This window comes from Anabrus simplex, chromosome 2 (assembly GCF_040414725.1).
Source record: "Anabrus simplex isolate iqAnaSimp1 chromosome 2, ASM4041472v1, whole genome shotgun sequence".
In the NCBI taxonomy this organism is placed as follows: domain Eukaryota; kingdom Metazoa; phylum Arthropoda; class Insecta; order Orthoptera; family Tettigoniidae; genus Anabrus; species Anabrus simplex.
In genome coordinates, this window is record NC_090266.1 from 879,203,427 (window position 1) to 879,226,640 (window position 23,214).

A 23,214-nucleotide genomic window follows, 5' to 3' on the forward strand; every position below is an offset into this window, starting at 1 on the left:
TTAATAACCTCAGAAAATTGATGGTTAGTTTAAAATGTATCAAAAATTATCCCCTAACTGTTTCATTTCAATGTTTCGCGGTAAAAACAGCTTCTAAACTTAAAACGTCCAGGATAATACTTCAAGTCACTTTTAGCGTAAAAAATTGGTTGCAGGTGAAATCTTCGCTTGCCTTAAAAATTCATTTTCTCGTCAACCGGTAGCCTTAGAAAACTGTATTTGAGCTAAAAATTCAACAGATATTAACCTCTAATAAGTGTTCTACATCAAGTCACCTCTGTGTCCTTGGAAGCTTTGCGGTAAAAATTACTTGAAACGTTAAACGAAGTCTTGGATGATATTTCGCAATTACTTTTAGAGTAAAAAATAAAGGGTTAAATTGTACTAAATTTCTAAATGGCTAAAGGGCACTAAGAGGATAAAGTGCACTCAAGGGCTAAACGAAGTAGAATTAATAGCTCTGGCTGTAGGAAACCTTCAAGAACATTTACAACAGTGTCAACGTCATGAAGGCGCGTATAATGTAGCTTCATCGAGAAGGAAATTGGAAGACCTTAAACGTATTCAAGCAAATACTGATTTATTTTCAAAAAGTAAACCTCTGCGAGAGATTTTAAATTCTTCCTCAGTGTCTAACCCTGCTACAAGTTCTGTTATTATGCGCACATTTCAAAGTAAAGAGAAGCGGGATTGTGATGATGATGATGAACAATGAACGTTTCTTTACCATCAGAACGTGTATTTCTATTTCATTTTCTAAGCTTACTACACATTCTGTTGCCATGCAAACATTTCAGGAAGAATAGAAGCAAGATGAGGTAGAAGAAGATTTCAACGCAGTTTCGCAATTAAATCAAGTAACGTTTGTGTCTACAAAAGCTATTGCAGGAGCACATACTAAATCAAAACAAATTCTACCGTTTAATAGACATCAACTGTATGCATATAGACTCAATGTTAACAACAAGCCTCTATTAACCTATGCAGACGTAAGATACTGTAAAGGACTCAACTTACTTGTAAAATGTTTATACAGAGCATAAATAAGACATTCTAGAAATAGAGCAAGAATTGCGTCTTGCTGGTATTGATGAGTAACAGATAATAAAAGTGAAGACCTCACCTGTAGCTATCTCTCGATTGTACAGCACCCTAAACTCCTTCCTACAATCCCACCCGCCAAACTGACCATCACAGTCACCTATGTCCTACATCAGTAGCATATTGTGGGTTTTCGCCCATGGTGTCACCTCGTTTTTCTATCTTATGTGAGGCCTTAAGGTTATTTCAAGTTTTCTCCATAGATCCTGGATATTCTTTGGATCTATTGTCTGCGGTAAGAGCTCATTGATCGACCGCAAACATGACAAGAGGTTGTTTGGGGCAAACTTAAACATAAGAGATATTGGAGAAAACTTGTGGGACTCGTGAACGGCCGACTTAAATCCTAATGATAACCATGGTAAGGACGTGTCCCAACGGGAATGATATTCGTGGTGGAAGGCAATAAGGGCTGACCGAAGGCTTCAATTAACCCCTTCAGCTAAAAATGGCTGTGGGACTTATGAATATGGAAGCAATGAATCTGCCAACGCTATCCCTCTATCTGCAACTGAAATTCAACATCAAGATGTGAACAAGGAAAATGTTAAACCTGTGCCTGAGGAATTTAGTCGCAGGGATAGAGAGTAGGAAAATGTTGACACTGAACTCGTACCTCTAACTAGAAATATGGGGAGAGACACAATGAAGGAGCTGCACCTGCACTTTCATCAAAGATAAAAAGGGGGATTATGAAGCCAAATCAGCAGAAGACGAAGTTGAAGTTGTTTTAAGTCACTAATAAGCGTAATTGTTCGTTATCACTTGAGAGAATAAGGTAGTTGTTTACTTTTAATTTTATGATGATATTTTCTGACATTAAATAGTATCAGTATCCACCTTCGTATTTTCTCTTTCTAAACTTATTGTGCCAAATAAGTACGTCACAACAGTTTTCTAACCTATCGTACCTTGTTACCTCCACACACTATAAACTATCACTTTATGAAATAATAAATTATTCTGAATACAAATGTGGGTACCACAGTCAGGAAATCTGGCTGCAATGATTGAAACATACTCCCAACATCTGAAATATGAATATACTGAATCGCAATGTTAATGTGTTATTAACCTGACACAGTACTGCTTGAATGCATTCATGTACTGTATTGTCTTATCGGGATTTTATAATATGCATTTTAATTTTATAATAAGTAAGGACATAATTTACTGCCAGTTATATATATTTTGAAAGACTCATTAGGAACTCTGTAATTATGGGTGTAGTCTCTAAACGTAAAAGAAATGAAGGGAACTGTAAGAAACCTTTGGCAGAAAAGCGGAGGAACTGTCGGCAGGAGTATGTGGGTAAATTTGGAGAAGTATTCCTTGAGAGGAAACTCTGTCCACCATGCAGCGATAAGTCGCGGTTAATATGCACTGAAATTCTCGATGAAGAGGAGAGGAGATTATATAATTAATGAGTCATTTTTGGAAAACAGGATATGTAACACGCCGGTGAGAATTTTCTGTCAAATAACATTTTTATTAAAGCTTAATAATGTTATGTGAAAATCAATAATAATAATAATAATAATAATAATAATAATAATAATAATAATAATAATAATAGATCTAAAAACTTAGATTTCATTCTTGAATTGGTAACAAAAATGTAAGAGTGTGTAAGCACATGTTTATGCAACTCAGTATTAGTCACAAATGTGTAACTACACCTTGGAACAAGAATATATCAGGTGGAACTTTGGAGTATGATTATCGTGGGGGATATCAAAGTATAAAAATTGGTTGGCAATGATAAACTATAAAGTATAAAAGGGCACATACCGTCATGTGGTTTGATAGAGTCGAGTCTTATCTTTGTCTAGGAAATATTCTGGAGAATCTATTAATCGACAGAATTATGTACCACATGCATCAAGGCATATTATCCCGATTTCAGTATGGTTTTAATCCACAAAATTCTACTGAAAATGCTGCTCCTTATGCAACTGAATGGATTCGGAACGTCTTATCAAGGCGTAAAATAGGTTTATGAATCTCTTTGGACATAACTGGTGCATTTGATAACTCCTGGTGGCCGAAAATTCTGTATCAACTAAAGGAAATCCAATGCCCGCTTAATCTGTACACAATTACTGAAGCGTACTTCAACAACAGAAAGGTGAAACTTCAAGTCGGAACAGCAATTTCAGCTAAATACATCAACAAATGATGCCCCCAGGGATTTAACTGCAGCTCAGGATTTCGGAATATCTTGTATGATGGCGTCCTCAAAGTACCTCTTTCCACGGACTGAGAGATTGTTGCTTACGCTGATGACGCACTTTTGTTTATTGAAGCTGACAATGATGCTGATTTAAGCACCCGAGTGAACACAGCACTGAGTATTCTGTTCGACTGGGGTTCCAAAAACAAGCTGCAATTGAATCTACTGAAAACTAAGGCTATCGTTGTCACGAGAGGAAGAAACCCGATATAGCCACACTCAAGATGAACGGACAGGAAATCGTACTAAACGATCAACTTTGATACTTGCTGGGTCCTACTGTACAGACATTTAACCTTTAGACCAAAATTCAATCAACTAAAGCTTAAATAAAATAAATTTATTTAGGCCATTGCTACTGCATGCAGGCCTTCATGGGGAATAAACTGAGATGTACTCCGCATTATATACTACACAACCTTTGTTCCACTAATACTGTATTGTGTTTCATCGCTTCATTCTACACTCGAAAAGCAGTGGGATAAGGAAAATCTTCCGCATATTCAGAGAGGAATCGTCCCTCCAATCTATCGTGCCCATCGCACAATATCTACACAAGCAGCCCTTTTTATCGCTGGAATAGAACCCCTGTTCTTTCCTGCCATCGGAACGCCCGAACTCACGTTACTGAAGAAAAACGTAACATCTGCACCAATCCTTGAAACCACAGCGGAGGAGAACTGTCACTTCCTCGAATCCGGTCACCCTAATAACTTCAAGACTTACGTTTGCAATAACTGCTCGCTCAACCATGACTACTATATTTACACAGACGGCTCTTGCACACTTAATAACACTGAATCAGACAAAGTGGGGCACGCATTCGTTGTCTACGAGACCAACAGGGAAGTGTTTTTAGCCCAATAGAAAATGTAATCCAGCTGCTCAGTATTTCAAGCCGAGCTATGGGCCATCAAGTCTGCTGTAGAGTGGTGTGAACACAACAGAAGTAGCTTTCGGATACCAAGTGACTCGCAGGCTGAGTTGAACACAATCAACGACGAGCAAAATGTAAATCCACTAGTTGCTACTATAAGATCTAGAGCACAGCAGTGCGCCAACGTCTGTCTTTCCTGGACCTGAGGACACACCGTTTCACCTGGAAATGAAAAGCTCGCGATGAGATGAGCGAAGAATTTAAGCAACTGTGCGCTATGCCTAAGAAGGGAGAAGGGGTTAACCTCCTCCAAGAATATTCAAGAGTAATAATCTGGCCTTCAACATTTGAGTGGATCAAAAGACGAAAATGATGGTAGGCAATGGGACACCTACAGCAGGCCTGCCTGTGATAGCATTGAAACACTCGCACAAGTTCTTCGTCATCTCATAAAAATACACAATCATAATTTTGAAGCATTGGCACAGGTTCACTGCCTTCTCTGAGAAATGCACACCATAACATATGAGGCCATACTACCAATGCTTTCCGTTATGAAGGCTGAGAATTTTATGAGGAAATTCACTGCATGGCTTCGGGAAGAAGAACAAGGACTCTCCGGTGTCCAGATACTTCAAGGAAAAATGCCCAGGTGAAGTCCATCGCCATTTAGGGTTCATGAAAGGGTATAAACGGAACTCTACCAACACTGACGGTTAATATATATGAAAAATCGGTTAAAGGGAAGAATCCTATCCTCGAATTCCGAAGTGGTTATAAGAGGGTTAGTGTCAGTTCTTCTTCTGAGAATCCACTGAGAGGGAAATTCCTCAATGCAGTATTATTGGACCTTTATGTTTTCTTATATTAATAAATGATACGTGTAAAGAAGTGGAATCAGAGATGAGGCTTTTTGCGGATGATGTTATTTTGTACAGAGTAATAAATAAGTTACAAGAATGTGAGCAACTGTAAAATGACCTCGATATTGTTGTGAGATGGACAGTACGCAATAGTACGATGATTAACAGGGTTAAAAGTCAGGTTGTGAGTTTCACAAATAGGAAAAGTTCTCTCAGTTTCAATTACTGCATTGATGGGGTGAAAGTTCTTTGGGGATAATTGTAAGTAACTAGGTGGTAATATAAGGAAAGATATTCGTTGGAGTAATCACATAAATATCATTGTAAATAAAAGGTACAGATCTCTGCACATGGTTATGAGGGTATTTAGGGGTTGTAGTAAGGAGGTAAAGGAAATGGCATATAAGTCTCTGGTAAGACCCCAACTAGAATATGGTTCCAGTGAATGGGACCCTCACCGGGATTACTTGGTTCAAGAACTGGAAAAATCCAAAGCAGCTTGATTTGTTCTGGGTGATTACCGACAAAACAGTAGCGTTACGAAAATGTTACAAAGTTTAGGCTGGAAAGACTTGGGAGAAAGGAGACAAGCTGCTCGACTAAGTGGTATGTTCCAAGCTGTCAGTGGAGAGATGGAGTGGAATGACATCAGTAGACGAATAAGTTTGAGAGGTGTCTTTAAAAGTAGGAAATATCAAAATATGAAGATAAAGCTGGAATTCAAGAAGACAAATCGTGGCAAATATTCTTTTATAGGAAGGGGAATTAGGGATTGGAATAACTTACCAAAGGATGTGTTCAATAAATTTCCAATTTATTTGAAGTCATTTAAGAAAAGGCTAGGAAAACAACAGATAGGGAATCTGTCACCTGGGCGACTGCCCTACATGCAGATCAGTATTGATTGATTGATTGATTGATTGATTGATTGATTGAGGATTAGTTTCTATAATAATATTCGTTGTTTAGGTATGGATAACTTGTACGTGCATTTTTTGAAAAATATTGCTTTATTATTTTGTTGTGGCTATACAAAACCTCTGGAGCATTTTGTGGAGATCACATACCGGTAACAACTTTTCAATAGAACTGCTTAAAATGAATCTCATATGTTTGGCACTTGTCTGCATATGCCTCGTAAGTGCAAAATGAGAATCTTAAAGGGGAAAAAAGGAATTTATTTGTACTAAACAACACGATTATTATCAATTTCATTAATAACTTGTTCTGAAACAACTTTATTTTCCATTTTCAATAATATGACGGTTCCTTCACTGTCCCGTAAAGTCAGGATTTTGTTATATGAAAGGTGTCTCTTCTCAAGTGACAGAACAGCTAAGGAGTTTCGTTTCTAAAAACTGAATTCTATCATCAATAGACAATTGCTACGTTGTCTAACCAAGAAACTACATACGCGTATTAGGCATATGGTTTAAATCAAAGCGCGAACATTATATCTTCTATGTATAATTTAATAAATTTTACCTTAAGAAAAATTTATCCAAGCTGCCAAGTTGTAAAAGCTTTATTTAATTAGCTCAGTCCTTGGCCTGAATTCAGCTCCTAAAATTACTGAAAACCTTCTTACATTAGGACAAAACTCATTTCATATTTTCTCCTTCTTCAAGACCCCATTGCCAAACAGTACCAGATAGTTTTAGAGGTGAACGAAGGCTCTGAGTTCTCTCAGATGGAACTGCTATGAATATAACAATGTTTAAGTAGTAAAAATAAGTTCTTGTAATTGTCCCTTATGTACAATCGTGATCAGAAGAATTCCGAGTAGAAAGGAAAACAGATTACGTTTGTGCGTATATTTTGGACAACCCTGAGGATGAAGGAGAAATATGCGAGGCAACCTCACATGTGCTCGTCTTCCAGAAGGTTCGGCTTTTGACTTGACGCACTTAGAGTTCACTCCCGACGCTATTTCCCCGGGAATTGATTAGGATGCTTCTATTGTTGAACATTCAGGCTACACTGGCTTATGCTAATGAAGGAAAAAATTAATTAACTGTACTTCAGTTGTGAAGAAATGTGCATGACTAATCCCACCCCAGTAAGTCTGGAATATAAAGATTTCATGAACGTTGACAATAACTCCATAGGAACTGTTTTCCAAACAACCTTGTGCATCTGATGATCATAATTATTTAATGCCAGCTCATTTTTACTTTACTTGTTGATGATAAAATATGATATTACTAATAGTAATAATAATAATAATAATGATAATAATACTAATCATAATAGTAATCTTATGAAGGGAGGGAAAAAGGAAATGAACAGTGTTTTGAGTAATTCAGGCGAACTCATAATAGATCGCAGGGATTCACTGGAGAGGTGGAGGGAATATTTTGAACATCTTCTCAACGTAAAAGTACATCTTCCTGATAGTGTTGCGAACAGTCAAACTCATGGGGAGGAGGAAAATGATGTTGGTGAAATTACATTTGAAGAAGTGGAAAGGATGGTAAATAAACTCCATTGTCATAAAGCAGCACGAATAGATGAAATTAGACCTGAAATGGTGAAGTATAGTGGGAAGGCAGGGATGAAATGGCTTCATAGATTAGTAAGATTAGCATGGAGAGTTGGTAAGGTACCTTCAGATTGGACAAAAGCAGTAACTGCACCTATCTATAAGCAAGGGAACAGGAAGAATTGCAACAACTATCGAGGTATCTCATTGATTAGTATACCAGGCAAAGTATTCACTGGCATCTTGGAGGGAGGGCGCGGTCAATCGTTGAGAGGAAATTGGATGAAATTCAGAGTGGTTTCAGACCACAGAGAGGCTGTCAGGATCAGATTTTCAGTATGCGCCAGGTAATTGAAAAATGCTACGACAGGAATTGGTAGTTGTGTGTATGTTTCGTAGAACTAGAGAAAGCATATGACAGGGTAGCAAGAGAAAAGATGTTTACCATACTGGGGGACTATGGAATTAATGGTAGATTATTAAAAACCAGCAAAGGCATTTATGTTGACAATTGGGCTTCAGTGAGAATTGACGGTAGAATGAGTTCTTGGTTCAGGGTACTTACAGGGGTTAGACAAGGTTGTAATCTTTCACCTTTCCTGTTTGTAGTTTACATGGATCATCTGCTGAAAAGTATAAAATAGCAGGCAGGGATTCAGTTAGGTGGAAATGTAGTAAGCAGTCTGGCCTATGCTGACGACTTCGTCGTAATGACGGATTGTGCCGAAAGCCTGCAGTCTAATATCTTGGAACTTGAAAATAGGTTCAATGAGTATGGTATTAAAATTAGCCTCTCGAAGCCTAGATTGATGTCAGCAGCTAAGAAATTCAACAGAATTGAATGTCAGATTGGTGATACAAAGCTAGAACAGGTCGATAATTTCAAGTATGTAGGTTGTGTGTTCTCCCAGGATGGTAATATAGTGAGATCGAATCAAGGTGTCATAAGGCTAATGCAGTAAGCTCGCAGTTGCGATCAACAGTATTCTGCAAGAAGGAAGTCAGCTCCCAGGCGAAACTATCTTTACATCGGTCTATTTTCAGACCAACTTTGCTTTACGGGAGCGAATGCTGGGTGGACTCAGGTTATCTTATTCATAAGTCAGAAGTAACAGACATGAAATTAGCAAGAATTATTGCTGGTACGAACAGGTGGGAACAATGGCAGGAGGGTACTCGGAATGAGGAGATAAAGGCTAATTTAGGAATGAACTCGATGGATGAAGCTGTACGCATAAGACGGCTTCGGTGATGGGGTCATTTGAGGCGAATGGAGGAGGATAAGTTACCTAGGAGAATAATGGACTCTGTTATGGAGGGTAAAAGAAGTAGAGGGAGACCAAGACGACAATGGTTAGACTCAGTTTCTAACGATTTAAAGATAAGAGATATAGAACTAAATGACGCCACAACACTAGTTGCAAATCGGGGTTTATGGCGTCGTTTAGTAAATTCACAGAGGCTTGCAGACTGAGCGCTGAGAGGCATAACAGTCTATAATGATAATGCATGTATGTATGTATGTGTGTATGTATGTATGTATGTATACTAATAATAATAATAATAATAATAATAATAATAATAATAATAATAATAATAATAATAATAATAATAATAATAATAATAATTGAATTAGGCGCCTCGCTACCATGGACATCTCTGATATAAACCCTGAAATTTTGGACTAGTTTTCCTGCCAATGGAAAGGTGGCTCCAACGTCGATTTTTGAACGCCTTCTGGACGGTCAACCCCAAATTAATATTGGGAGAAATTTTCTATTATGAAGTTGGTTAAACCTGTGGTTAGGCCGTTGTTTCTTTGACGTTCCAAAATTGTCTATTATATACCTGCCTCCTCCGCCTCCTTTTCCAGTCTATCACAAGACAATACGTACATTTATAGACAAATTGGGGACTGGCCTTCTAGCTTGCGGCTTTCCATTCAGTGCCTATGTATTGTGAACATTTCTCCTTCTCTTCCTTTATAAGCAGAGGGTTGTGGGAGCTCAGTGTCCACAACATTGATACTGCGGGGCAGTGAACATAGTGAAGTAGGACTAAGAGCGTTTCCCGTAGGAGTCCGAGGAGGAGGCGGGGCAGTACGGCTGAAAGAGATCCCAAAATCATCAGGTATGGCTGAATACATTTAAAGTAAGTGACTGTTTCAGCGTGTGAATTGCGGGGAAGACTTCAGCGACCTTCCTTTTAGAACGTGACAGTTAGATTTTCCTTGTAAGTGTAATGTAGGAACTTTTGCACTGTCTCCGGTCTTAACTTGTACTTCCTCTATGCGAAATTAAATTAATTTAAGGGAGCACGGGAGGTTACCCTCGGAAAACTGCCTTTATAATAATTGTATTGGGTGATTAAATGTGCTTAACGTATAAATTTTGGATCACACTTTCGGTATTTAATTTGCTTCCTCTTTAATCACCCTGTACAAAGGGATTCGCCCCAACGTTTTTGATTCTTAAGATCGCTTAAGTTTTATCTTTGAAATTTTCTTGGAATGCTTATTTGCTGCCTCCATTCTTTCTTTTATGGGTAGCCTTTATGTAATATTCTACTTTTTGCCTTTTTGTGGCCGAGTAGTTTAGGCTACAGGCCTCTGAATAAATGTGTTATTTAGGGTAATTTTGACTCTAGAAGTTGTTCTCTGAGAGCCTGCCTCAGGCTAAGTTGTGTATTGGTAATATGTGTCACCCGCGTGATGATTGTTAATTTAGAAACATACAAATTTGTTCTCATTCCTCTTCCTCGATGTGTGGCACCTAATGGAGTGAATTACCCTTGTAAAATGAATTGTAACCTGCTGATTGTAAAGCTAGTGAATTACAATACTTTAATTATGGATTGGAGAAGATAGAGGCGACCTCCATCCATTGTATGTAATTTCTCGTAATTGCACTTGATTGAATCGAACTCGCCCGTTTTGTAACTGTTGGGAGCTTTCAGGCTCCTTTGTAAAATTTTTGAACTTCCAAGCTCCCTTGCAATTATTACGAGCTTACAAACACCAGCTGAATTATGTTGCTGAGCTCCCTGTTGTTTTTAATATAGAAATTGAAAACAAGAAGTAACATTTCTGAAATTTTGTTGGTTAAACTTAAATTTTGATTTATTGCTTGTCTGCCAATTCACCTCAGACGTTTCCTTTCACTATGTTAGCCACGTAAACACGGAAAAAATAATACACCCTATGGGAAATAAGTGAAGCAGTTACTTACATTTCAATGACTTTATAAAGGTGGAAAAATGGTCATAATAAGGAGGAATATTTTTATACCACATGGCAGTTCGTGAAAATAAAAGACTGACCTACTTAGCACGTTTTCCCCTCTGAATAACCTCTGGACCTGTATTGTATTTTCGGCAATATAGAATGGTACACAGAACCTCGAACCATTCGAATACTGATCATGATCAGGCTCACATGAATAGGAATATCTCATGTAATACAGTGTTTCCAAACTGCTTAAACAATGGAGTTGCAGACAGACGTTAAAATGCTTCAATAGTCGGTGACTCTTATATGTTTTTAGTACTTTTACTCTACCGTCTTACTAGAAGAAACAGCTTGGTTTTAGACAAGAAGCTACCAGGAAGAGGACAAGGAGGGCATTAAAACTGTCAGAAAAACGAGCCAACCTAAGAAGACATCTAGAGGGAAAGACAGCTCTTTTGGAAGCCAGAAACGAAAATTATTTTCTATTAACAAAACAATGAAGAACCATTCAGTTTCCGTTTTCCCCTGATTATTTTTCTCCAATTATTTCAATGACTATAAAATTAAATTTTTTATCGAAACTAGTACATTTTTAAGATTATATCCTACGTTTCATTCTATACAAAAACAATTACTTTCGTGAGCAGGAAGCGTTCACTTTATTTATTTACTTTTTCTTACAAAATACATTCCTTTGCTTCCTTAAGACATTTTACTATGATATGAGAATATCTTATTTTTAATTATTATAACTCACCTACCATTATCCTTCATTTATACGTCCTTTAAATGTAAACATTGCCTCTGCCTTTCTTTATCTATTTTAACAATTTGCTTTACGTCGCATCGAAACAGATTGGTCTGATGGTGGCGATGGGAGACGAACAGCCTAGGAGTGGGGAGGCCGTGGCCTTAATTAAGGTACAGTGCACGCATTTGCCTCGTGTGAATATGGGAAACTGCGGAAAACCACCTTCAGGACTGCCGACAGTGGGGTTCTAACCCACAATCTCCCGGATGCAAGCTCACATCTGCGAGCCCCTAACCGTACGACGAACTCGCCTGGTCTCTTATTTTTATACATCATTTTACCCCTTTTAATTTCTCTCCCATTTACCATAATTATATTAAGTAAAAGCATGGTATGATATTTCAGAAAAGGCGTACCTCTTTAAATGAAACACGAATAACTTTACAGAGTTCTTAGTGAAGGTTACCTTCCTTTATATTATTTTCTTGCGTCCAAATTTGATATCCATGCAAATTTTACTGCAAAATATATCAATTCTTCATTATGATAGTTTCTGCTAAGTTATTAAAATAGAGTAATCTAATATTCCTACACTGACGAAAGTAAGGGTCTTACAATGGTCGGGTGCGATTGAATTACACATTAAGGTCATGGTCGAGACCGCTAACATTTCAGCCAACCTTCGCACATAAGTATTACAAAATAATAGGAGAATTGACCCCCAATGAATTGACATACGAGCCCGCGTGGTTCCTCCCTTTATTCCCCTCCCTGCCGCATGTTCAATATCGATCGAGGGGGGCGTATGGGCAGGCGGCGAAGCAAGTACCTTCCCCTCTGCGGGTGTTTGGTTCATGTTAGATCTCACGTCATTCGCTCACCCCATCACCCCTCGCTCTCCAGGTGTGCCCATGTGTTGTGCTTCAGCATGAATCTGACCAATGGAAGAGTGAGTCTAAGCAAGTACTGGGCGGTTCTGAGGTTTGTACTGATTTCCTTGAGTGAAATGAATATTTCTGGCCCAGTATTTAAATGAACACTAGTGTACATTGAATGGATATAATATACTTTGCCGTGACTTTGCAACTGCTGCTTCTAGTCGCCTTTATTAACTGAAGTGAAATCAAATTACTACTTCAAAGAGAACAAGAAATAGTCTAAGTAACAGCAACATAACATTAGAGAATTGAGATCAAATAATGTGGTGAAAGGTGGTTCAAATATTTTTAGCTTACAGGCTACCATGTAAACAATGTAAGCCCCACAAACATTGACATTCTTTACTGCAATACAATATACTTAACACTCATGTGTTTTAATAACTTATGTCACGAAAGCTAAAAACAACTACTAATTTACCAATTTAATTTGAAGCGCTAATTTAGAAAATTGTAATAGTGACTTGAAAATTAATTAACTGCCAAGGCAGGGGTATATTATATATATGTAGAGTTCTTGGAAGTTGTTTACAATGATCAGTACTTAGAAATGATGCTAATGAATTAAAGTTGTTATGAGTACTGTGACAATAAGGTTAAATATATCATTTCCTTTATTATTATGAAAAGAAGGAAAACACAATTATTAAAATTATTCAAGACCATTTTACAATAGAACAAAATTAAGTACATACCTCTTTCTTCTTCAGGACTCCGGAACCGAACATGGCCAGATAAGGTTCGAGATGGAGGAAGGCTCTGTTGTCTCTCAGAGGGAGCTGCTGTGAAGATAAAAATATTTAAGTAGTAAAATTAAGTTCCTATGTATGTCTTTAATACCGTATACAGTACATTGATTGAAATTAAAATATTTAGCAGTGATAACTGGAAGGGAAGAGAAATAAGATTGGTAATTGGAAGGGAACCGGGGATTTCTAATTGTCCCTCACATTATTTAAACACACCCTTCATAGTTGGCTGACTATCTTCATAGAATCCTTATAACTGATATGGGGTGGAACGTTTGTTACACAACTCAGAGACATAAGCTGGAAATGTTACTGCTATTCTTGCTTGGTAATTTGTGGGTACCTCCCGAGATATAAAAAAGAGTGAGTGTAAGCTGGTACTGGGCTGTTCTGAGGGCTGTACTGATTTCCTTGAGAGAAGTGAATATTTCTGGCCCGCGATTTAAATGAACACAAGTGTACCTTGATTGTAATTGATATATTTAGCAGTGATTTTGCAGCTGCTGCTTTTAGTCGCCTTAATGAATTGAACTGAACTAAAGATAGGAATGATACTCTGGCTAGTATAGCCTTCATACAGTTCTTTGATTTATGATACACTGGCTAGTACAGCCTTCATATAGTTCCTTGACTTATGGAATAAATTTTCGCAAGTGAATTACATAACTTCAGACTTGTCAAATAGGAGGAAGAAGCTGATACTGATATTTAGAAATTTCATGATCCGTATTGAAGTGGGATTACAATAATTGAAATTAATAGGAGTCCTCCTATTCTATACACAGACATTTATTAATGTGAATCAATCACCTGTCGTTCACATGAGGTACTAGTTTCGGCACCAAACCTGTGCCATCATCAGCCAACGAGTCAAATCAGGCAAACACAATAACTAAAAACAATTTTAAAACACATTGTAACACCTGCATAGATGAATATTAGATAAAATATGCTACATGATGATATTGCACTTCGGTATAAAATCCTTTTCAAATGACGATGACTCCGTTGTCTTTTACATATGGTAGTTTGTCGAGCTTGTATATGCCTTTAGTTCTTTGATCTTGTTGACATTACGCTGCAGAGTTTAAAGTCATATGAAGTTAACACTTTGTTTGATCTGTGGTTTGGTTCCGAAAATAAACGTGCATATGATGGACTTGGTTAGACGCAAAGAATTAATTCTCACTTCATTGTGGGTTTTTGGAACCTTGAGCAGCCTGTTTGATCGGCGGACGGAGCTGGTTAGCTGGTTAATTCTTTGTGTCAAACCAAGTCCATCATACGCACGTTTATTTTCGGAACCAAACCACAGATCAAACAAAGTGTTAACTTCATATGACTTTAAACTCTGCAGCGTAATTTCAACAAGATCAAAGAATTAAAGACACATACAAGGTGAACAAACCACCATAAGTACAAAACAACGGAGTCATCGTCATTTTAAAAGGATTCTATACTGAAGTGCAATATCATAATGCACATATTTTATTTAACATTCATCTATGCAGGTGTTACAGTGTGTTTCAAAATTGTTTTTAGTTATTGTGTTTGTCTGATTGGACTCGTTGGCTGATGATGGCACAGGTTTAGTGCCGAAACTAGTACCTCATGTGAACGACATGTGATTGCTTCACATTAATAAAAATCTGTGTATTGAATAGGAGGACCCCTATACATTTCAATTATTGTAAGAAGATAATACTCAATAACAGCGATTCTCAATCTGTGTTACGGAAACCCCCGGGGTACGAGCACGTTTCCCAGGGCTCTCCAAATTTTTGAAAAATTTACAAAATAATACTGGAATCAGTTTTCGAGGTACCGCTACACAATATGAAAATTTCTTCTTTGATTTTCTGAAGAACGTGTTAATATCATTTTATTACTTGGCTTTACGTCGCACCGACACGGATAGGTTTTATGGCAACGATGGGATAGGAAAGGCCTAGGAATGGGAAGGAAGCGGACGTGGCCTTAATTAATGTACATCCCTAGCATTTGCCTGGTGTGAAAATGGGAAACCACGGAAGATCATCTTCAGGGTTGCCGACTGTGGGGCTTGAACCCATTATCTCCGGAATTCAAGCTCACAGCTCCGCGCCTCTTACCGCACGGCCAACTCAGCCGGTATATTAATATATAACGCAGTAGTACAGTAGTATTGCATTTCTACTACACTACTACAGGTTTGCCATCAGCTTTGCTGCATTGCGAGGTCTGCATTTTTCCTTAAAACATGACTGCGTATCATTTTCAACAATGGGATTTCAAGAAACCAACGTTTGTGGCTGTTTGCGACATTCACTCTTGGTATACTTAAATAACGTATTATTTATTTTCCATTATTAATCTATTCATTTAAATATTAATTTGTGTTATATAAATATATAGATATTGAACCCATGACTTTTGTGCCCTAAGAATATTATGTATTAAATTGTCAATTGGAATAAAAAGTTCGATTGTTGATAGCACGGAATTGACACGTGGCTAGGGGGTGGCTGCCTTCTGTCCCACGCTCTGGGATACGTGACGTCATTCGCACGTGTCGACGGCGGAATAATCTTAAGTCATTTTTGAACTATTTCAGAAGAGCGCGTCTGTATGGCGTGCCCCAAGCCAAGTCGACAAAATATAGTGCCTATCAAATGATGTCATTTATCCACCTAATTGAATATGTTTAAATTTTAAATGTCAATGAACACTACCGCCGGAAATGTAGAAAGTATGTAGTCACCTTCAGAACTCTTGTAATTACAGTTTAGTTAAGTCAGAAAAATAACAGAAATTTTCTTGGCGACAAAGGGAGATGTCCGGAGAGAGGGGAAAGTTTCTATAAATATGAAGGGAGGTCATGACGAAGCCCCCTGCATTTTGTATCACGAGGCTGAAGACAGAGGTTTGAGTCGCTCTGTAAAATCGAACGACAAAAGTAGACTAAGTCCAACCAACAGATTTTAGTCATTGTGGCTGGGGTTTTGACTCCATGTGGAGATAGTTTTCTTGAGTGGAAATAATTGTACCAAATAGGACGGTCAAGGTACCGAATAAATTTGTAGTGGATAAAGAAAATAATTCGTGTGCGGAAATAATTACAGTCCATCGCGTGCGCTCAACAAGAACAAGTGAAGGGCATTTTCTTTCTTTTATGCTTTATTTCCAGGAAACCGGAAGAATAAAATTATCTGTACAGCCAAAAGTGTAAAAATGGCTAAATAAAAATGCCAGGGTCACAGGTGAGCCCAATGATGAACGATGGCGTAACTTAAGGTATGTGGCTTACCATCTTACCACCTATTATATCTTGTTTCATGGTGTCTAAAATATATGTAATTGAAGGGAGTATATATGACGCAGTTGGTCGTCCCTATGTGGTTTCTGTAAACGTTAGAAAAAGGGTCATTTGTTTTATTTTCCACTCGGATAAATTTTTGGAGTCTTGCGAGTGCCGTATGATGTTGTAAAAAGTTATTAAATAGGGTTTGGAAGTGATATCACGTCCAATGTAGATCGTCATTTCCATGTGTTTAGCGCCTATATTTTGTGATGTCAAATTAAGATGTTCATTCGACGTAAAATTTTCTGTCTGAAATTTATGACGTAAATAATATAAGAAATCCATAGTTACCCATTTTCAATCGAGTGGAAGCGCGCTGTCGGGTGAGAGTATAGTGTGATGAATTTGGTCACGGAGTGAAACGTTTTTCTAGGTCCATTTAAACTGTGTCTGACTGACAATAAAAAAGATTTAGTAGAATTTTACAGTCATTTGCGTGAAACTCCAGTCATTAAAGTACGATATCATTTTATTGCGAAGTTATCCATTATTAAAGCACTGTGCGTTATTAGACGTCGTGGATTCTAGTAAGGATTATTCCAGTCCTTTTGTCACTGATAGTCGTGAGTTTGGGAAACAGAGGTTAGTTTTGTCGTGTGAGTCGAGATGAGATTTGTGAATCAGGTTGGAGACCTGTCAATGAAGCCGGGACTTGTGGAAGCCCGAGGAAGATTTTGTATAATGTTTGCGGATGTGAAGTAGAAGTAGGGAATCCGTGGCGGTATTAATTTGCGATGTGTATAATTATTCTGGGCATTTTGAAGCATTATCTATGTGCATTTTGTCGGTTAGAATATCGTATTTGTGTAATTATGTCGGCAGAGTTTGAAGGTTGCATTCCGAGAGGCCAGTCAGGTAGAACGACCAGACGTCTCATATCACTGCCAAGCGGGGTTGGGGTGAAATGCCGTCAGCTGATAGGGGTTCGCCGCTGGAATAACGGGGCATGCAGAGTGTGTTACGCATTGAATTGAGATTGCATTTCTCGGCAGAGGATAACGTTAAATGATGGATTTAGTTGAAATTTTCATCCGGGAATAACATGTGTGTTATTAGATACTGTAATTTTGTTTAATTGAGAACGTAATGTGCATTCGAGAACACGAACTTAGAGTATAATGAAGAAGATTAGCCAAATTCGGGATTGTCCAAAATATGGAGCGATGGTAGTGATGATTATTTTGTCTGTGAGGGGTGCGCAAACTTATAAAATGTTATGACGAGATATGACATCGTAATTGGCTTACATTATACGGTGAATAATTTTGGTTTGTACGTAATTATTAGGGTTATCCAAGTGTTAATAATGAGATCATGAAACAAGATATAAACTGGACATGAATGATGTAATAGTTCGTTTCCAGCTATGGGAATCAACAGATAAACATCACAGGATTAAAAATTTTACGTCACAATTGCGTAGGAATTTGTTGAGAAACCATTAGTCCGCGGAGATAGAATTTTTTATTCATTAATATTTCATTAAATCATTTAAATTTATTGAATTATTAAATTCCGTGAAAACCGTATTTTGAAATAACTTTAAATCAAGCGAATAACTTGGAGATGCATTCTGGAAATCTTAGTTTGTTTTCTGGGGAATGTGTAAATGTTAACGTAACGATTAAGTATTCTGAGCATTGTTATTGTCGTATTATTTAACTTTGATTGATTGAGCAGTGAATGTGCTGAGGATAGTAAAGTGGAAACTTTGGTCATCAAGCGATGTAACTTAAATGTTTAGCCTTCAGCTTAGAAACTTGGATGGTCATGGGGTCATCAACCTCAGTGATTTAGATTAGGGCCTTATGCCACGGTAACATCATTTTCCTTGCGGTCATCAACCACAATGACTTTAAAGTAACTTAGAAGTTTAGATGTCGGTCCATGACATAGTCGCAGGTCACATCGATTCAATTAAGGGTCCATGCCGTATAACCATTGTGTGGCACACACCGATTGGACTGCCTTAATTATACCCAGAGTCCAGAGTTCGTGTTACGAGGTCTGGACAATACAGAATCACTATGATGGTACATGTAGTCTCACATGGAAGCCGAATTTAAGGATTTCCAGACTTTCCTTTCTTTAATTAATAATTGAGACAATGGTTTCTAGTAAGGATGCCCATCAGGCAGTTACCACAAAGGCTCACACCAGTGTCCTGATCCTCTATGTAAAATAATTGTGGTGTCCAGTGGACACAATTGAGTTCAATGATACCGTAGATAAAGCAGAAATGCTTCATGAAATACTTGAATAAATAGGAACATTTTTTAAACATGCCTTTCATTTGAGTAGATAGATTAGAATTACTGAACCCTACCTTTACCTCAGCAAGTGACGAAGAACCCGATACGACCCAAGAGACAGATCTCATGAAATTTGCTGGTATGTAAGAAAGGTATGTATCCTCCGGTATAGACCAAAGGGTTCAATGTAAATGCAACGAAATATACTTTGATAAGAATATTGCGGCTTCAATCTGTTTCAAATAGGTAACATATTTATTATTATGTTTAATATTTCCTTTCTAATGTTTTAAGAACACAACAATGTAATACATGGCATCATTTCTTCGCTCGCAAATCGAAGTAGTATAGCCATTATTTGTTAACTGAGTGGTTGAATTTTTTAGAATGTTATTTATTCGGGGCCTCTACCTATGAAGATCTTTTGCCTCTGGTTTAAGATATAGTTGTGAGTTTAAAATTATACTTTATGAGTTTGTTTGTGTACTTCTCTCACATCAACCACGATGAGGGAATGGTGAATAGCACAACCCGTTAAAAAGCAAAGTCTCGAAACAGAAATTCAGGCTACTTCTGATGAAGAAGAAGATTGTGAAAATGTTGGAGAGCCAGCGAAATCTGAATCCTTTCCTCATAGGACTACGTGTCCTGAACAGAAATCTTAACGTAAGGTCAGAAGGTATGATCATGCGTACTTGTCTTTAGGATTTACTGATGTAGGAATTGTTCGCCATGAGGCACCTTCCGACAATGCAATGAAGCCACCTTTATTACAAAGACATTTTCATATGAAACACGAGAACCTGAAGAATAATTCACTTGATTTTTTGAAAGAATGGAAGCTCACCTAAGGTTTGGTAAACAACAGTTTGCCTCAATTTCATCTATGAATGTAAAGGGTCCTGAAGCGTCATTCAAAGCAAGCTTAAGAAAAGGTAGAGCCGGAAAACCACATACTGATGGCAAGTCACATTTACTGCCTGCGGCTAAAGACGTTGTGCAGAGTATTATTGATGGAAACAGGCAAATCAGCTGGGTGTAATTCTATTTTTCCAACGACGCTGTTCAATAAATTTCCAATTCCTTTGAAATCATTTAAGAAAATGCTAGGAAACTACAGACAGGGAATCCGGCACCTGGGCGACTGCTCTAAATGCAGATCAGTATTAATTGATTGTATCTCAAAAATGGTTAATTTTTTAAAAGAATATCTCCTAACCAAACGCATGTCCACAAAATACTTAGCTATATAGCTGCATGAGAATGCTCCAATAAGGCGCAGTTGATAGCATTTGTTAAATATGTAGATTCTACCCCTGCAATAGTGGAATATATGCTTTTCTGCAAGGAGTTTCCTGAATGAAGAACATCGCAAAAACTTATTTGACACTGTTGACGTTTTTCTAAGCCAGTATAGTGTTGACTGGGAAAAATGCGTTCGTGTGTGTACTGACGGTGCAAGAGCAATGACTGGAAAACGTACTGGTGTGATTTCGCAGATCAAGAAGGTTGCTCCAGAGGCAAAATTCGTTCATTGTAGTCTCCACAGACAAGTTCTAGTTGCGAAGGGAACTGTCTTGCACGGTTTTTGAATTCAGTCAAGAATTTCAAGTTTTTCTACTTGGTAGTAGTTTGAGTTTATTGATATTGATGAACAATAGTCATGCAGACTAGCTATCTTATCCGACACCTTCCAGTGTTTTAATGAGTTGAATATAGGACTGAAGGGTAAATACACAACACTCCTCAAAATTACTCAAGGTTGAGCATATAATAAAAACTCTGAAAAAGGAAACTTCAGTTAAACCTTAAAGGAGTTTTGAATAGAATTCTTTCATTCTTTCCGTACTAGAGGTACACCCACCCCGTACATATAAATTGAGCGCCTTGGATAAGGCCCTCTGTAGAGTAAACTGTGAAACGACTAGGATAAGAAGTTTGGACATTTCTGAACAGATGTCGCTACTAGAAACTTATGTCGTGCCCTCTGGGGTGAAGATGAACTATTAAAATTCGAGAGTAATTTTGTATGTGAAGGTTTCCTGAAACTGCAATATTTGGTGTTTTTTTAATGTTCAAAAGTTATCAACACGTCTGTCTCTTCCCGCCAACTTAAGATGTTGGCCAATGAAAAGTTTTGTACATTTATTTGTTCAACAATGAGAAATTTTTTGTATTTATTTGACCATACAATGAGAATTGGGTGTTTGTAAGGGCCTCAGCCCAGATTTTTGTGGAACTTTCCCGTCGGGTATAAAAGCTGGCACATTTTCGTACCGGGTGGTCATAGTGATCGTTCCAGTCTAGAGTGTGTTCGTAATGGAGGCGGAGGGCCGCCTCATCCATCTTCGAGAGGTCCACTAGACCCAGGTAATGGCAGCTTCAGCTTAAATATCTGATAGTCTTTGAAGCTAGCTCTAGGGGAAGGTTTCCAACCTTTAGCAATGTAACTTCAATTTTCTAAAATGTAAAAGTACATAGGGGTTTATACATTTCATGTAAAGTTTAAGGAGTGCAAGTGTTCGCTTCCTCACCATTTTGTTTTTTGGGCAGTAAATTTAACTTTTTGTTCTTACTAAACGCCTCGTTGAACGGATACTTGTTACCCCTATTTAGCTCAATTATTCGACCGTTGAGCAGTTAAGACAATGAATACTGTTCTAGTTTGTTAAATGTAGGTTGTGCCTTTCATAGACCTGGAAGATGTGACATTTTGAAAATAGATTCTTAAGTGTAAATTTGTAGAGCAAAGAGGTTCTTACTAGTCTTGTAAAATGAATTGGGAGGTTCGTCTCCTTGAGTAGTAATTTAAAGGAGCAGTAGTGCTGAGGTGAAAATCAAAATAGTGAGCTTCAAGCTCAGCCTGTAGATTTGTTACCTGATTATTCTAGAACTTTCTAAAAGTGTTTTTAAAGCTTGTGAGCTAAATCCCTTAATTAATGGTTAATTAATTGGCAAAGTATTAAGATTTGATAAAAAGGAAAAGTTAAGGAAAGAAATAAAACTGCCAATTTTAAAGTTTTAAATCAATCTTTCTATTTTCGCATATCCACCCATTCATGCCCGCACCTTCTTTCACCTCCCAGTTCCACAGAAACCCCAGAACACTTTCCATTCTTAGAAAATTTCGTGGACGAAATTGAAATTGAGCTTCATGATTCAATTGTGAGCTACATAAAATAACATTGGTTAGGTCTGATTGAAAATTTTTGTGAATACTTTCCTGAGAGTATGGAGAAAAATGGTAGTTTAGGGGAAGGCCTAAAATTTAATTGTAAAATATTTATTGTATTAGTGGTCGTGTTTTGTCTGTACATTGCTCAGAATTTGAAAAGAATGTTATTTCTGTATCGGGCATGTCCACAGTAACAAGAAAATGCATTTTTTTACTTTTCCGTAATTTCTGTCTGTCTGTCTGTCTGTCTGTCTGTCTGTCTGTCTGTCTGTCTGTCTGTCTGTCTGTCTGTCTGTCTGTCTGTCTGTCTGTCTGTACGTACACGCATCAATAGAAGACGGCTGAAGAGAATTTAATGAAAATCGGTATGTACTGTCGGTGATGAACCTCTGCAATCTAGGCTACAAATTATTTCATTCACGTTGAGTGAAATGATAGTTAAGGGGAAGGCCTGTAATGTAATCCTCAAATAAGTCAATTTATGTTATTAGTGGTCGTATCGGTAAATACTACATAACTAACATAACTTTATTTATGTCGTAATCGGGAGATAGTGAGTTCGAACCCTACTGTCGGCAGCCCTGAAGATGGTTTTCGTTGGTTTCCCATTTTCACACCAGGCAAATGCTGGGGCTGTATCTTAATTAAGGCCACGGCCGCTTCCTTCCCATTCCTAGGAATTTTCCATCCCATCGTCGCCATAAGACGTATCTGTGTCGGTGCGACGTAAAGCAAATGGCAAAAAGAAAGTTATGTCGTAAGTTAGTAGTAGATATGTAAGAAGTTATTCAATTTCCGATCACTTATGTCTTATACATTGTTACCGTACCGCATATAATCAGAGATATTCATGAATTTGGATTTTTGTTACTAAGTCCATATCAGCGCCGAGTCACGAGAAAATGGTTAAAGAGTATTTACTGAAAATCGGTATGTAAAGTCTGAGAATAAGGAACTACAGTCTATGATATCAATAATTTTCTAAGACACCCTAATATCACAGAGTCGAAGGAAAACTAATGTGAAGGCCTGCAATATAGAAAGCTCATAAACTTTATCAACAATGACATTACATTGACCATTGTTTGTTGTGATGTGCTTTTTGTCTTCTGTTTCCTCTCATCCCCGATAGATAGGATTACTGCAGCGTACCGAGGTTTTTCTTATTTGCTTGACGTAGCACCGACACAGGTAGGTCTTATGGCAACGATGGGATAGGAAATGAAT